Source organism: Trichomycterus rosablanca, chromosome 16 (genome assembly GCF_030014385.1).
Source record: "Trichomycterus rosablanca isolate fTriRos1 chromosome 16, fTriRos1.hap1, whole genome shotgun sequence".
Lineage (NCBI taxonomy): Eukaryota > Metazoa > Chordata > Actinopteri > Siluriformes > Trichomycteridae > Trichomycterus > Trichomycterus rosablanca.
This window is the reverse complement of record NC_086003.1, coordinates 26,311,477-26,327,599: the sequence shown is the minus strand read 5'-3', so window position 1 is coordinate 26,327,599 and position 16,123 is coordinate 26,311,477. Positions and strand designations below refer to the sequence as shown.

The following is a 16,123-nucleotide window of genomic DNA, read 5'->3' as shown; positions in this document are numbered from 1 at the left end:
ATGGCTGATCAGTGTATACTGCATGTTTCTGAGAGGTGGGCAACCCTGAATGGAATAAAGCCTGGTAATAGAACGATAACGCAATTAACTGCTGCGACACCCAAACGCCTTTAAGTAACATTAGCTCAAATTAACTCATATCAGAGGGTCAGTCAAAGATCTAGTAATTATTTCCTTGGCTATCAGAGCTATTACACCCTGTTACATAACCAGGTCTAATTCGATCACTGCAGTAGAGGCAGTTTCAGATGATTGCCCTGTTTCTGTGTACACCAGTCTGAGAGACCTCACATGCCCCGTGCTACACTGTGAGGATTATCCTGGCACATCATGCGCACACAGACATATGGTACACGCCAGTAATCGCAAGCTTTGTGTGATGGCCTGTCACTCAGTGGCTCGTGACAGGTGCCAAAGCTGCACGCTGGGCACAACTGTGTCCTCTCGTTTCAATAGATCTGTCCAGGTTATCTAGTTTTCTATTTTATTTATGCTTTTTTATAGCATGGCCAGTTAGTCCTCTGCTACAGGGGACCACGAATGCGTCCGAATTCACCTGACACATGCTACCTCAGACGTGTGTGCTGTCCACCGACCCCTAATTACTTGCCCGTACTTCAATGGATTCACACAGGAGGCCAGTCTCACGCATGGAGAGTCACACACTGATCTCTACATTCTTCCACTTCTGTACAGGAGCCTCGGGCTACTAACCAGGGTCTTTACACAGCATGAAAGACTACGCCCACTTTTTAAGGTGTAGCCTAGTGGTTAAGGCACTGGACTAGTAATCAGAAGGTCGCTGGTTTAAGCCTCACAACTGCCAGGTTGCTGCTGTTGGGCCCTTGAGCAAGGCCCTTAACCCTTAATTGCTTAGACAGAATACTGTCACAGTACTGTAAGTCGCTTTGGAGAAAAGCGTCTGCTAAATGCCAAAAATGTAAATGTAGTCCAGTCTTTTCCCACCCAGCAGACTAGTACCCACCTTTGTCTGCTGCACGCCCTGCCAATTGTGCCCGCTAGGGGGCGCCCAGCCAGCCAGTAGCAGAGCTGAGATTCAAACCTGGGGAGTTCAATGTTTTACAGGGGATTTAGAGATTCTATGCAGTTGTAGCTCAGAGGTTAAGGTACTAAACTAGTAATAATTAAGTTGCTGGTTTAATCCTCATAATAGCTCAGTTGTCACTGTTGGGCCCCTGAGTAAGGCCCTTAAACCTTTGAAATCCTGAACTGCTCCACCTGAGATTTGAACCTTTTTGCTGTGAGGCGACAGTGCTACCCACCAACCGCTTTTTAGTCCGGTCTTTCCCACTCAGCAGACTAGTGGTCAATTTTGTCTGCTGCAGGCACTGACAATTGTGCCCGCTAGGGGGCGCCCAGCCAGCCAGTAGCAGAGCTGAGATTCAAACCTTTCAATCTTTTACAAGGCATTTTAAGATCTATGCAGCTGTAGCTCAGATGTTAATGTACTAGGCTAGTAATCATTAACTTGCTGGTTTAATCATCATTGTTGGACCCCTGAGCACTGGGAACCCTCGATTGCTCAAATTGTATCTAGTTATTATTGTATTCTTTCCCTAGCTTAAAAACACGCCTTAAAACATACTTATTTAAACTTGTCTACCCTTAATCTGTGTAATTAATTATGTACTGATGTTTAAACTATAAGTATTGTGAGTGTTTTGAAAGGCGCCCATAATGTTATAAGCATCTGTTAAATGCAGCAAATGTACATTTAAATCTATCACTCGTAATAAGTAGAAGACAGAAAATCAGCACTGATCTGTAATAAAGTACAGCGGTACCTTGTAACTTGACGTCCCCTAAACTCGAAATCTTTGAAACTTAACGCCCTTCGCTGAGAAATGTGTACCCTTACACTTGGCATTTCCCTTACACTTGGCATTTCCCTTGTGTGACTGCCACTTCATCAAAGTGTGAATATGAGACGAATCTGCATTTGTGTGGAATAACCATTAAATCCAGTCTGAAAGCTCCACATGTATCTGTGTTTATCTGGATTTTCCTCACTGTTTCACTTTTAAACTCGTGTGACAGCTCGAGGTGCTGAGAATCAGCTTCTCCTAGAGTCTAAAATGTTTATTATTAAAAAACAGCTTAATGTGACTTAATGTATTAAAAGAATGACACAGGAGCACTAAACTTCTCTTAATTATTACTGCTCATAAATGCTCTCCACTAATGAAATTCCTCACTCGGTTTAGTACAATAAGTCACATTAAGCTTTGTGGACCATCACACTTTATAGGAAATAACAGTACAGCAGTGCAAAGCGGTTTTGCCTCTTCTAATGTGAATGCGCCTTTACTGAACTCGCATCTCCATGATTAAGAAGCATAAGGAAACAATAAAGAAGTAAAGATAAAGTGCAGGTTTTATTGTATTTCAGTGTTTTTATATTATATTTGTGTTATTTTCAGAGTATAAGTGTCAAAAACAACCCCATATTTACATTAGCCTAAAATATATGCAGTACCACGGGACCATGGAATGCATTAACAGGTTTCCCATTAAACCTTATGGGAAAAAATACCCTGAAACTCAACGCCTTTAAAACTCTACACCACTCCCAGAACCAATTGACGCTGAGTTTCAAGGTACCACTGTATACATGTATGATGTTTTGTTTTTCTAGTTTTATTTCTCTGTTATGAACTCGGGGAAGTCGAGGCGTACAGCAGTCAGTCCAAAAAGGAATAATTAGATAAAACACACGCTGGAGATGCTCGGTCCAGGTGCAGCTGATTTGTAAGAAGACCCTGTACTGGTACAAAACGCCACCCTCCCCGCCCGCTCGCTACCATGGAGACGGCTCCCTCTTCGCACCGCGCCGCTCCCTCCCTCCTCCTTCCTCGTAATCCTACTATAAATAGGATGCGCAGATTTGGGGGGAAACAGCTTCACGTGGCAGAGACGGAGGGAGGCATCAGAGGGGACGGCGCACATCCTCGGGAGACTCGTGTTAGAACGCACTGTTTATCTCTCTCTCTCTCTCTTTATCTCTCTCACTTTCTCGCCCCTTCCTTCAGTGATTTACAATCACACACGTCCAGCAGAGAGCGGCCCATGGACGAGCATTCACACAAAAAGGCTTTTTATAGATGCAGTGTAAACGCTTTTACAGCTTTCTGTATTACAACAGGACGATAAAATCCTGCACAGGAAATGAAATATGCAGAGAATCAAAAATTAAATGAAGAAATAAATCTGAAACACAAATGCACCAGTTACATTTACAAGGGTCAAGTAAAGGTCATCAAATACAAGCCAGCATTTCTTAAAATAACCACAAAACATAACTCGGTACACGGCTGAAATGGCAACCTAGAACCTAATGCTGAAAAATGATTAATCAATAATTAATCCCCCTATTTAAACTTAATGTCCACTTTATTAGGAACACACATCCTGTGAGCAAAGCCGTAATCACAATATATATTGGAATGGATCCTTCCTAATATTCGGATGTTTAAAATGCCCCGTCTCCAATATACTGATGTAAAAATCATAAACAAACATATTCCATTCACTAGCTACACATGATAATAGGATCCACAATTGTTCTTATCAGTTATTAATAGCAGAAAAGTTTTAGAATGGCAGGAAACCCCAATCCCCCACAATAACCAATAACATGGTCTAAACCTCCACACTGCCAATAATTTTTTAGGGACAGTAGTAGCCTAATGGGTGGAGCTTTAGGCTATCAGTCGGAAGTGGCTCTGCCACTGTTGGGCCCTTGAACAAGCCTCTTAACCCTGTCTGCTCCAGGGATGCCGAGCTAGTATATGCCGGAAAAGAATCTCACTGTACTGTACATGTACACAAAAGCCCAACAGTGGCTGCATGACAGAGCAGGGATTCAAACCCACAACCTTCAGACTGACGGCTCAAAGCTCTAGCCACTGTAAATATGGCAAAGCTTCATGATTTTGTGTGTAATCCTTGTGCAGAGTCCATGCTGATCTTCTCTGTATCATTCCAGTTTTAGTGTATACATGCTGGGGTGGCACAGTGGCTATGTGGGTAGCACTGTCGCCTCACAACAAGAAGGTCCCGGGTTCAATCCCCAGGTGGGGTGGTCCGGGTACTTTCTGTTTGGAGTTTGCATGTTCTCCCAGTGTCCGCGTGGGTTTCCTACGGGTGCTCCGGTTTCCTCCCACAGTCCAAAGACGTGTTCGACATTAAACTCGTGAACTGATGAATCTTGTGTAATGAGTAACTACCGTTCCTGTCATGAATGTAACCAAAGTGTAAAACATGACGTTAAAATCCTAATAAACAAACACACAAACAAACGTGGTTATTATTAATTCTGCAGAATCAAACCATTAGCAATTCAGAGCCCTACTGCACAAGCATCCAGGACGAGCCGACAAATAAACAAGAGTGCAACATCCCCGCAGCGATACACTTTGGTTTGGATCTGATGATCACGTCACGCATTGTATTTTTTTACTGTTCTTCTTAAGCTGCCGATAAAAGGAGACAATGAACCGACAGATAAAAGCACTAAACAAAGAGGAGATTAGAGCGAGGCCTGCTACGCCGAGCGCTGGGGAGATCAGAAACAAAGCATGCGCTAGTTCATTCTGCTTACTAATCTCTTTGTACAAAAATGAACTCAGTTCCTGCTTTGTTTTACTCTGTAATGTAAAAAATGAGAGGAAAACCCTGAAAATGATGTAAAATATTAACATCAGAGCCAAGATATATATTAATAGCTGTTTTATGGCAGCGTTTTAACACTTGACTACGGCTAAGCGGGGCTAATTTGACAAATAGCTGTGAACTCTTTCACTCGCTAATGTAAGTGAATAAATATCCACAATCAGCACAAACTGGGTGAGAATAATTCTGTATTCCTCACATTTAAATAATCACCGACTCTATTCCAGGACCGTCTCTTTATTTACGAGAGCGACGACAGATGGAGGAATAAAATAAAACACATTTATAGTGAGTTACACATTACTGACATCCATCTCATCATCGATGGTGTGGAACAGTGTTGTGTTTTCTCTCCCTACTGACTTACAGGCAAACTTTTCATCCAGCATCGCTCATTAGGATAATTACAGTGCATGAATTGCGTAAAATAAAATAAAATATTTCTTACCTTAAAGCAGGTAGAAGTGGTGAGACAGGTATCAAGCAATGAAGGGAAACAGAAAAAGAGAGCCAAAATTAATAATATGACACAACAACAGAGATTTACAGTATAACACCATGCATGTCCATACTTTAAAAAAAAAAACCTTTATACCACCTCCTTGTTTCTACACTCACTGTCCATTTTATCAGCTGCACTTACTATATAGGAGCACTTTGTAGATCTACAATTACTGACTTTTAGTCCATCTGTTTCTCTGCATGCTTTGTTAGCCCCCTTTCACCCTGTTCTTCAAAGGTCAGGACTCTGACATGTTGGTGGTGTGTTAGTGTGTGTTGTGCTGGTATGAGTGGATCAGACACAGCAGTGCTGATGAAGTTTTTAAACACCTCACTGTCACTGCTGGACTGAGAATAGTCCACCAACCAAAAATATCCAGCCAACAGCGCCCCCTGGAGCAGCGTCCCGTGACCACTGATGAAGGTCTAGAAGATGACCAACTCAAACAGCAGCAATAGATGAGCGATCGTCTCTGCGACTTTACATCTACAAGGTGGACCAACTAGGTAGGAGTGTCTAATAGAGTGGACAGTGAGTGGACATGGTATTTAAAAACTCCTGCAGTGCTGCTGTGTCTGATCCACTCATACCAGCACAACACACACTAACACACCACCACCATGTTAGTGTCACTGCAGTGCTGAGAATGATCCACCACCTAAATAGTACCTGCTCTTGTGGTGGTCCTGACCACTGAAGAACAGCATAAAAGGGGGCGAACAAAGCATGCAGAAAAACAAAGTGCTTCTATATGGTAAGTAGAGCTGATAAAATGGATAGTGAGTGTAGAAACAAGGAGGTGGTTTTAATGTTATGGCTGATCAGTGTGAATACTGTTATTTAATAATTTTATTTTCACACAGCAAACAACAAAGTAATCAAATGTGAGCATTTAGATGAAGAAATCAGAACATACAGAACCAGCTACCTGAATTTCTAACACAAATTTAAAACTTTCAGAAAGAAAATCTACATTTGTGGATGTCTTTAACAAATAAAAATAAATAGTTAAAGAATACAGTTGATATTTTTAAACACATAGACCACCTAAATTTCCCAATAAAGATGCTAAGCTCTGAAACACTTCACTGCTTACAGAACAAATCCTCTAGTATGCTAAGAAGTTAAACGTAAATTCCTCCCATTACATCTTGGCGTTGCTGGACCTTGGAACTGTTTGATAATTACTCTGAGAGTAAATGTTTGTTAGCTGTAATAGAATGACTGCTGAGTTTGGCAGCATGCATGCTAATGAAGGTGAGGTTTCCCATACAGACCATCCGCCTAACCTAGTTACTGTTCGTACGCTTCTGCAGCAGCAGGCATCGACACACGGACCCGGTCTGACTGAATGATAAATATCGTCAGCTCTCGCTCACATTCTGTCAGGTTTATCCCACCTAGAGAGCTTATATCCCTCTCCACACAACAACACCGAACCGATGAAATCTGCCAGGTTAACAGGAGTACAGAAAAGCAGAGCCCGTAATCCGGCCCAGATCCAGTTTAGCTCTGTGTAATCCGTGCATGGACTGGACGTACTGAGAGAATTAGCATCAAACAGTAGCAATGTTTCAAACGTGGTATCGACAGTCCCGAAGGTTCTGTTTCTGCTGATTCAACAAATACCACGCTGTATCCTATTAGCAGCTACGCTTCGGTCCAGAGAAAGGGAAAATGTGCAGGGAATCTGGGTAAGATTAACAGGGTCTGATGGATAGTAGGAATAAGTAAGAGCGATCAGTTATGTAACTGGTAATGCAACAGCTAACTAGTCTTTAACTGAGGTCCCAATGTTAAAATACAGTAATACTCCTCTTATCTACCAGGAAGATGTTCCAAGACCCCTACGGATACCTGGAACAGCACACCCAAACCCTATATTTAATGTATTTTTTAAATCTATTCACTTAATTGAAGCACTGTATGGATTCCATTTGGCCAAGCCAAACTCCAAGCATCAATAGTTCCCATATTAAGGGACATATTAAGTAAAATAAAAATGATTTAAACACTATAGCACGTTGCTAAGGTGGTGCAGCGGTAAAAAACACACGCTAGAACACCAGAGCTGGGATCCCGAATACATCGTATCGAGTCTCAGCTCTGCCTGCTGGCCGGGCTGAGCAGCCACATGAACAACGATTAGCCTGTTGTTCTGATAGGGGTGGGATATTAAAAAGCCGGATAGGGTCTCTCTCATAACTATGAGTATGCAATTACGACCTCTGCTGGCAGACTGATGGCGCCTGCACAGAGACGAGGAAAGAGTGCTGTCAGGGTGTGTCTCTCCGTACACGGTGCTGATCCGCACTGCACTCGTCAAATGTAGGTGAGAAGATGCACACGGCTGCTGCCCACGTGTCGGAGGGGGCGTGGGTTAGCTTCGTTCTCCTCAATCAGAGCGGGGGTCGGCATTAGTGGGGCGGTACCATGAAGCAATCGGGTAATTGGATGCGCTAAAGTCGAGAGAAAAAGGGGGGAAAATGCATAAACAACACTATAGCACCACAATACCATGACGGTTGATATAAACACTAATGCAGCTACGGTATTAACTGTGGGTATCATGTACAGCATGGATATGCTGGACAAACAGATAATTCACATCTCCAACAGGCCCCTGAAGATTCCAATACCTTAGAACTACTTAGAACGGAAAACAATTGTTTAGCAGCACTAGTGAACTTCATTTCCTTTGGCAATCTGGCAACCCAGGACAGGCACAGAGGTACACTTCACACAAACTGGCACAGAAGAGCCACAGTAAGAAACCTGAATCCACCATACTGAGGACCATGCTACTCCCTCAGCATTTCTCCAACACTCTTGACCAGACCGCTGTCTCTCTTGATGGAGGAACCTCACATGCGATCTCTGACATGCAGCTCTAAGACTTCCTTATTAGACATGTTAGAACTACACTGACCAGACATAACATTATGACCACTGACAGGTGAAGTGAATAACACTGATTATCTCTTCATCACGGCACCTGTTAGTAGGTGGGATATATTAGGAAGCAAGTGAACATTTTATCCTCAGAGTTGATGTTAGAAGCAGGAAAAATGGGCGAGCGTGAGGATTTGAGTGAGTTTCACAAGGGCCAAATTGTGATGGCTGGACGACTGGGTCAGAGCATCTCCAAAACTGCAGCTCTTCTGGGGTGTTCCCGGTCTGCAGTGGTCAGTATCTATCAAAAGTGGTCCAAAGAAGGAACAGTGGTAAACCGGCGACAGGGTCATGGGCGGCCAAGGCTCATTGATGCACGTGGGGAGTGAAGGCTGGCTCGTGTGGTCCGATCCAACAGATGAGTTACTGTAGCTCAGACTGCTGAAGACGTTAATGCTGGTTCTGATAGAAAGGTGTCGGAATACACAGAGCATCACAGTTGCGGGGCTGTTTTGGCAGCAAAAGGGGGACCAACACAATATTAGGAAGGTGGTGTATAAAGAAATCATGAAAATCAAACCAAAACGTCCCGTCTAATCAGTTACCTTGGGTTAAAACCTGTGATGAAGAGCTTTAACCAGGGGAGGTGAATTACTCCTCTCTAAATCCATGAGCCTGGTACGACCTTGACTTTTGGATTCCAGAGAGCCAGCGGGCAGCCTGTCTGGTGTGTAGCGTGGGAAAGCGATTCATCATTGCTGTGCCCTTTCTACATGACAGATCACATATTCACCCCAGGGAGGTGTGAACCATCGATTTCTCCCAGACAAAGAAAAAAAAAAAAGCATCAATTGGACTTATAACGTGTGCTTGGCCAACTGTACCCTTTATCCTTTCCACCGGTCCACCCCCTAATATCCTCAAAATGATGCAGGATCAATAGTGGGCTTTTAGGGTGTGAGCACTTTGATTTGTGCAATTGTGTCTCTACTGTGGCCGCTAAACACTCAGATTCAGGGCTGATAAATTACCATTATGGAAGGTTTAGATTTGGCATCCAGTGCTGCTGTCTGTGCAGTACAGTGGAGAATCTACAAAAGTGTGAAATGGGAAATCAGAAGATACACCGATCAGCCATAACATTAAAACCACCTCCTTGTTTCTACACTCACTGTCCATTTTTCAGCTCCACTTACCATATAGAAGCACTTTGTAGTTCTACAATTACTGACTGTAGTCCATCTGTTTCTCTGCATGCTTTGTTAGCCCCCTTTCACCCTGTTCTTCAATGGTCAGGACCTCCACAGGACCACCACAAGAGCAGGTATTATTTAGGTGGTGGATGATTCTCAGCACTGCAGTGACACTGACATGGTGGTGGTGTGTTAGTGTGTGTTGTGCTGGTATGAGTGGATCAGACACAGCAGCGCTGCTGGAGTTTTTAAATACCGTGTCCACTCACTGTCCACTCTATTAGACACTCCTACCTAGTTGGTCCACCTTGTAGATGTAAAGTCAGAGACGATCGCTCATCTATTGCTGCTGTTTGAGTTGGTCATCTTCTAGACCTTCATCAGTGGTCACAGGACGCTGCCCACGGGGCGCTGTTGGCTGGATATTCTTTTGGTTGGTCCATGGTTGGTCAGTCCAGTAGTGACAGTGAGGTGTTTAAAAACTCTGATCCACTCATACCAGCACAACACACGCTAACACACCACCACCATGTCAGTGTCATTGCAGTGCTGAGAATGATCCACCACCTAAATAATACCTGCTCTGTGGTGGTCCTGTGAGAGTCCTTGAAGAACAGCATGAAAGGGGGCTAACAAAGCATGCAGAGAAACAGATGGACTACAGTCAGTAATTGTAGAACTACAAAGTGCTTCTATTTGGTAAGTGGAGCTGATAAAATGGAGTTGTGGAGCTGATAAAAGTATAGCTTATATATATATATATAATTATGTCCTTGCATTCAGCTTGTGATTTATACATTGCGCTTTTATACAGATTGTAGCTTCAGGACTGGCATTCATTATACAAACTGACTGACTCTGTAAAGACCTGCAGCCAGTGCGGTGGGTATAATTACCCCCTCATGCCATGAGCACATCAATCAGTAACCGCAGGACAGCCCGTTCTCTATAATTATCATAGGTTCAGATCGGTCTGTCATACAGCATTAAGCTTTTCTCACCGCTTTAACATACCCAGCTCATGAGCAAACCGAATACCTGGTGGTGTTCTCACTTCCTGCTGTAACAGGAACTCATTCAGCTACCTTAAGACAACAATCTAACCGAGGACGCACGACATAAGAACAGTGACTAAACCAGTTAATGTGAAAACGAAGCACCGACAGTCTCTTAGAGTCCAGATGTTGAATTAATAATCATCTTTAACACTCTTATGAAGGAACTGGCGAGTCATAATATTCTGAATTATTAATTCTCCTCCTGCTGGAGTAATTTCTCTCTAAATTATTGAATCCAGCGTTTCAAAGAATAACTTATTGGCCTTTTAGCAACGCACAGTCTGCTTTGAATTTTCCAGCCTCCCTCGATGAGCATTTGGAGTCACCTTGACACCTAACAGGAATTTAAATGCAATTGTGTTGGAAACGCAGGCGCCTGATTCAGCTCTAATGATGAGGAAAGGATTTGTTTATAAAAGCTATCAGGTCAGACTGGAATCTGCATTTTGCATCTCATTTTGGAACTGGTGTGACCGAGTTGGGACTGGAATGCTGGTGCAGTTAACAATATGGTCATAAGCGTTTTACCTTTGGAGTAACATACACTACATGACAACAGTGGCTGGTCATATTATTCCAAAACCACCTCTTTGTAGCTATAACAGACTCCACTCTTCTGTGAAGGCTTTCCACAAGATTTGGAAGTGTGTCCGTAAAATTTGTGCCAAAGGCTGGGCTTGCAATCCGCATTCTAATACGTCCCAAAGTCCTCACTGTGCACTGGACCAGAACTATATTAAAACAGTAAAGGAACTTTTTAAATTGCTTCCACTATGTGTGGGGGTGTCCACATACTTTTTGACATATAGTGAATCCCCGGTGTCCCAGGAGCATTCCATATTATTCAACGACATCTTTGGCAATTCATTTCCAATAAAAAACAGAATCTAAATGCCTAACTGAGGTGTAGGACTTTACTGTAAGGCAGCAGGAATCTTAGTGAGAGATCTAGGGTTTGCTCGGGTGGCATAGTGGTAAAACACACAAGCTAACCATGTCCATTAACCATGTCAGTGGTTTCTGATCATTATAATAGACAATCTGAGCTTAAATATCCATTGTTGTGTAAACGCATATACAGTAGTTACACACACGTCGTGAAACCCATAACTGGAATATAATTGGTCAAATGTGCTCATCAAGAAGTGCTTTTATTTTCTTTCTTTGTGTATTAACCTCAGGTCCCTAACAGTTAATAACCTCAGGTAACAGGTCAGAGGACTACACCTTTTCTAAAATAGTGGAACATCAAATGTATGACCCTACATTACATTTACATTTTCAGCATTTAGCAGACGCTTTAATCCAAAGCGACTTACACAATGAGTGGAACACGATGAGCAATTGAGGGTTAAGGGCCTTGCTCAAGGACCCAACAGTGGCAACTTGGTGGTGGCAGGGCTTGAACCAGCTACCTTCTGTTTACTAGTCCAGTACCTTAACCACTGAGCTATCACTGTCCCTACAAAGCACTAAATAATCCAGACTGTTCAGGACCTGTGAGAAAGGCAATCTAAATAAAATAATCCATTTCAGTGAAACCTTCACTTCACAGAATTAAAGCGCCGGGGGAATTCTTAGGCTAATCTCTGTTCGTCCTTTTACACTCCGCGTTTCCTCCAGCGAGACTCTGCTGCTCCACTGACTGTCCCGGGCCTCGGAGTCCTGACCAAAATCAGCCAATTCGCTCTGAAAGGGGACTAAGCTCCGTCTGTGTGGCTAATACGGTTAAAGAAACACACTTGGGATACAGCGAGCTTTTTCTTTTGAAACACAACCATGACTGAGTCCAAAATCTTAAAGTTTACATATTAAATACAGAAAATTTTAACTTTATTTAAGTATTTCTTAAAGTCTATAAAAAGTACTGCAAATGATGAAAGAAAATGCAATTTTTAAAACATTCCTAAGAACAGTTAAAGAGCCCTTCCTAATATCCTCTAAGTTGCTATTTTAGAGCTGCAACTAATCCTAGGTATTACCAGAAGTCCTGCATCAGCTGAAAGACCAGCTCAGAAGGAGCTACACCGCCTAAGAACTGCCTAGGGACAGTGGTAGCCTAGTGGGCAGAGCTTTGGGCTATCAACTGAAAGTAGTAAATGTAGTCACTGTTGGACCCTTTAGGCTCTTAACCCTGTCTGCTCCAGGAGCGCCGTACAACGGCTGACCCTGCGCTCTGACACAATCTTCAATTTCATTCTACTGTACATGTGTATCTGTGTATTTAATTCTATTTTTGTTCGATCTGAATTCTACACAGGAGCAAAATTGACTAAGTCTGAGTCTTTTTACTTCTGTTCTGCTTCTTTTGTTTTAAAGGACAACCGCCTTGGCCTTTTAGCAGCACATGGTCCACTCAGAAGTTCGTAAGCATAAAAAGTTCCTTAACAGTTACCTGAAGTCTACATTTTAAAAGGGAACCATCTGATATTATAGATTATATAGACATAGGTCTAACTTGTAAGGAAAAGATTCAGACAAATGAATGCATTGTTACCACACCACATTGTCACGCCCTCCACACTTTTACTACTCACAAATGAAAACATGGTAGACTGTCTTGTTTAGGGGTAAAATATTTATGATACTTTGGCTGACCTTAGTTAAGCGATTTAAAACCCAGAACCCAGGGCTAAAATTCTCACTCACTCACTTTCTTAACCACTTATCCAATCTAAGGTCACAGTAGGTGCTGGAGCCTATCCCAGCTTTTTTCAATGGGACAGTAACAGCCTGGACGGGGTGCCAGTCCATCACAGGCGAACACACATACACACACACACACACACACACACACACACACACCCATTCACCTATAGGGCATATCTGTGTCTCCAATTAACCCTGACTGCATGTTTTTGGACTGTGGGAGGAAACCGGAACACCCGGAGGAAACCCACGCAGACACGGGGAGAACATGCCAACTCCACACAGAAAGAACCCGGATTGCCCCACCCGGGGCTCGAACACAGGACCTGCTTGCTGTGAGGCGACAGTGCTACCCACTGAGACACCGTGCCAAATTATATTATATAAGCCTAAAATATATGCAGTTCCACGGGACCATGGAACGCATTAACAGGTTTCCCAAACATCCTTATGGGACAAAATACCTTGAAACTCAACGCCAATCTCAGAACCAATTGATGCTGAGTTTCACAGTGCCATTGTACTTTGGCTGACCTTAGTTAAGCAGTTTAGAACCCAGAACCTAGCAGACTGGGCTAAAATTATAATTTCAAGCTAATATTAAATTACATAAATCCTATGTTGCTGTTATTGCTGCTTTTGGTGCAACCAGGGCAACTACAAGGGTGACTTGGTTGTCTGATTTAATCCCACAAATAAATAAAATTATGTTTTACAAAATGTGTTCTTATATTAACATTATATACCATTGTAATACCGTGTATCATTTATTGATCTGAAATTATTTAGTGTGACAAGTTTGCATTGAGGCAACCAACAAGGGGGCAAATATTTTTTCACAGCACTGTATAAATGTGTATGAATAAGAAATTAATCAGCAAAAACTGAGTCTTGTGAGAGACGCTGACTAAAAAAAATCTATGGCAAACTTCCAGCTCGGTGCCACTGTTGACTGGTGGATGACGGCAGATTTGCTGAGTGTTAATTAGACCATTTTTTTCCAGAGATTCTTGATACTCAATTCTGAAGCAGTGCAATAATTAATTAATTAGTCTGATTAGAAACGGCAGGCTACTTTGCCATTCTGGCAATTAAAATTCTCTCTTCCGAATGCGTCTCATCAGCTGCAGGTGAGAGGGGGCAGTAGTTACCCGACTAATGCCATATTACCCATGTTTAACAATTTATCCCTAATAGTAACATAATCTTATCAAAGTGAGGCACCTAGTGGGGCTTTGGTGGCGCAGCGGTAAAACACGCTAGCCCACCAGTGCTGAGATTTCAATCTCTTGAGTTCGAGTCTCAGCTTCGCTATCATCGAGTCAGGCACCTACACAGACATACAATAGGCTGTGTGTCTGTATGGGGAGAGACAGGGCTAAAACAGGGTTTCTCGCCGCTGGACACGGATGCAGTACGTGGATCTACACATGATACTGCGGTCAGTGGCAGGTAAAAAGAAGCGGTGCGCATGTCAAAGGAGGCACGACAGCTTCAGCCTTCATTGATCAAGAGTTGGTGAGGCGGCTGCAACAAGCGAGAGAAATAAGCTCCAATTGGAGACGACTGGAGTCGGGAGGGAAAGGGGTAAAAGATGCTCAATAAAGAAAAAATACTGCAGCATCCAGCTGCCACAGCCTTAGGTGTACCAGACATTTTCCTCCTACTAAGTGCTTCCTCCTGCAGAGCGCCTGCCACATATAACTACCCTCACTACCCCGCCGATCAGCAGCTGCATGAAGGACTCCAGGGTGTCACAGCTGTAGAAACAGGTTCATTTAGAGCTGACTTTAGACCTGAAGCATAACTAAGAGTATTTGTGCACACACAGCTAATACATTAGCAGAATTGTTCACCTGCTAGAATTTAATGCAACATTCACCAGAGGTTAAATATTCATGAACTGTGATAGAAAAAAACCCCCAATAATTTATTCTTTGTACTTTAGATTGTAGCTCACAATCAGGAACCCATAAAGGATCGGGAAAAAATCATATGGTGAACCCAGTATCGTGATTCATATCGTGGGTAGAGTGTTTCGTTACATCCCTATGTACAAGTGAAGTGGAGATATAAAATTGTCCATAACATGTCCATGTGTTTGACATTAAACTTGAACTGATGAATCTTGTGTAAACAGTAACTACTACCCCTTTTCTACCTATGCGGATACGGCTCTATTCCGGTTCGAGAACTTGATTTTGAACCAGTTCCGTGTGTTTCCACTGAAAAAAAGAGGTTCCAGACAGCGAACTAGCGTTCTAATCTGGCACCACAGTATACTTGTTTTTTTAGCGCGAACCGTTACGTCATATGTGGGCGTGTCACAGTGTAGAGGTTTGGGTGCTCTCACATGAGAAGCTGCTAAACCGCATTTGTGCTGCTCTTTCATCTTTTAAAATTCACCAGATTAAAATTTGATCCAGTTTGCCGTTGACATTTTCAAAGAGATGAACTGTGTGATATGACGTGGTAAAAGTGACCTGGACTGTACAAACAACGTTTAACGTGAAAAATAAAGCGTAACATGGCTACGGTGGCTTGTTGTACTAAAACAATGAGTGATGAATTTTGGCAGTACAGAGCTCTTATAACCAATACAGAGCACTTATAACCAGTATTAACAGAGAGAAGTTTAGTGTTTCTGTGTCGTACTTTTAGTACATTCAGCCACTTTACGCTTTATTTAGGTGAAGCTTTTTGCGGATTCAGAACCCCGAGCTGCATAAACACCACACGTGAAGTTAATACAGCCAAACACATTAACATGTGGAGCTTTTAGACTGGATTTGATGGTTATTTCACACAGATGGGTGTTCATGTCGTGGAACTTTAGTGATGTTTTATCGCTCAAGTCGAGCGCTGGGCAAATCGGCTATTTGCGCCAAGGGTTGCAGTGAAAGCAAAGCGCAAAACGCTTCTCACGTCAATGAACTAAAGAAAACAACAACTGCGACAAACATGTCTACGTCTTCCTATCACCAATAGCTGATCGATGCTTTTTGAATAAAAACGAACATCTGTAACAACAGCACAAATGCTCACAGGTAATCTACACGCTCCACCATCATGTTACTGTTCTTTACTTTCGTTGTGTAACGCCCACCGTTGATGACGCAGGCTTGGATCCCAAAAAC

The 16,123-nt window shown here is 42.8% G+C and overlaps 1 protein-coding gene and 1 non-coding gene across 5 annotated transcripts in view; both read right to left on the bottom strand.

Moving 5' to 3' along the window:
- The window catches only part of ncam1a (neural cell adhesion molecule 1a), a 388,457-nt gene that overhangs the window by 177,141 nt on the left and 195,193 nt on the right, over positions 1-16,123 (bottom strand). The gene's annotated exons all lie outside the window — the stretch shown is intronic.
- On the bottom strand, positions 3,930-4,036 carry LOC134330995 (U6 spliceosomal RNA). The gene has a single exon (XR_010015067.1). It is a non-coding gene; the product is annotated as a U6 spliceosomal RNA (small nuclear RNA).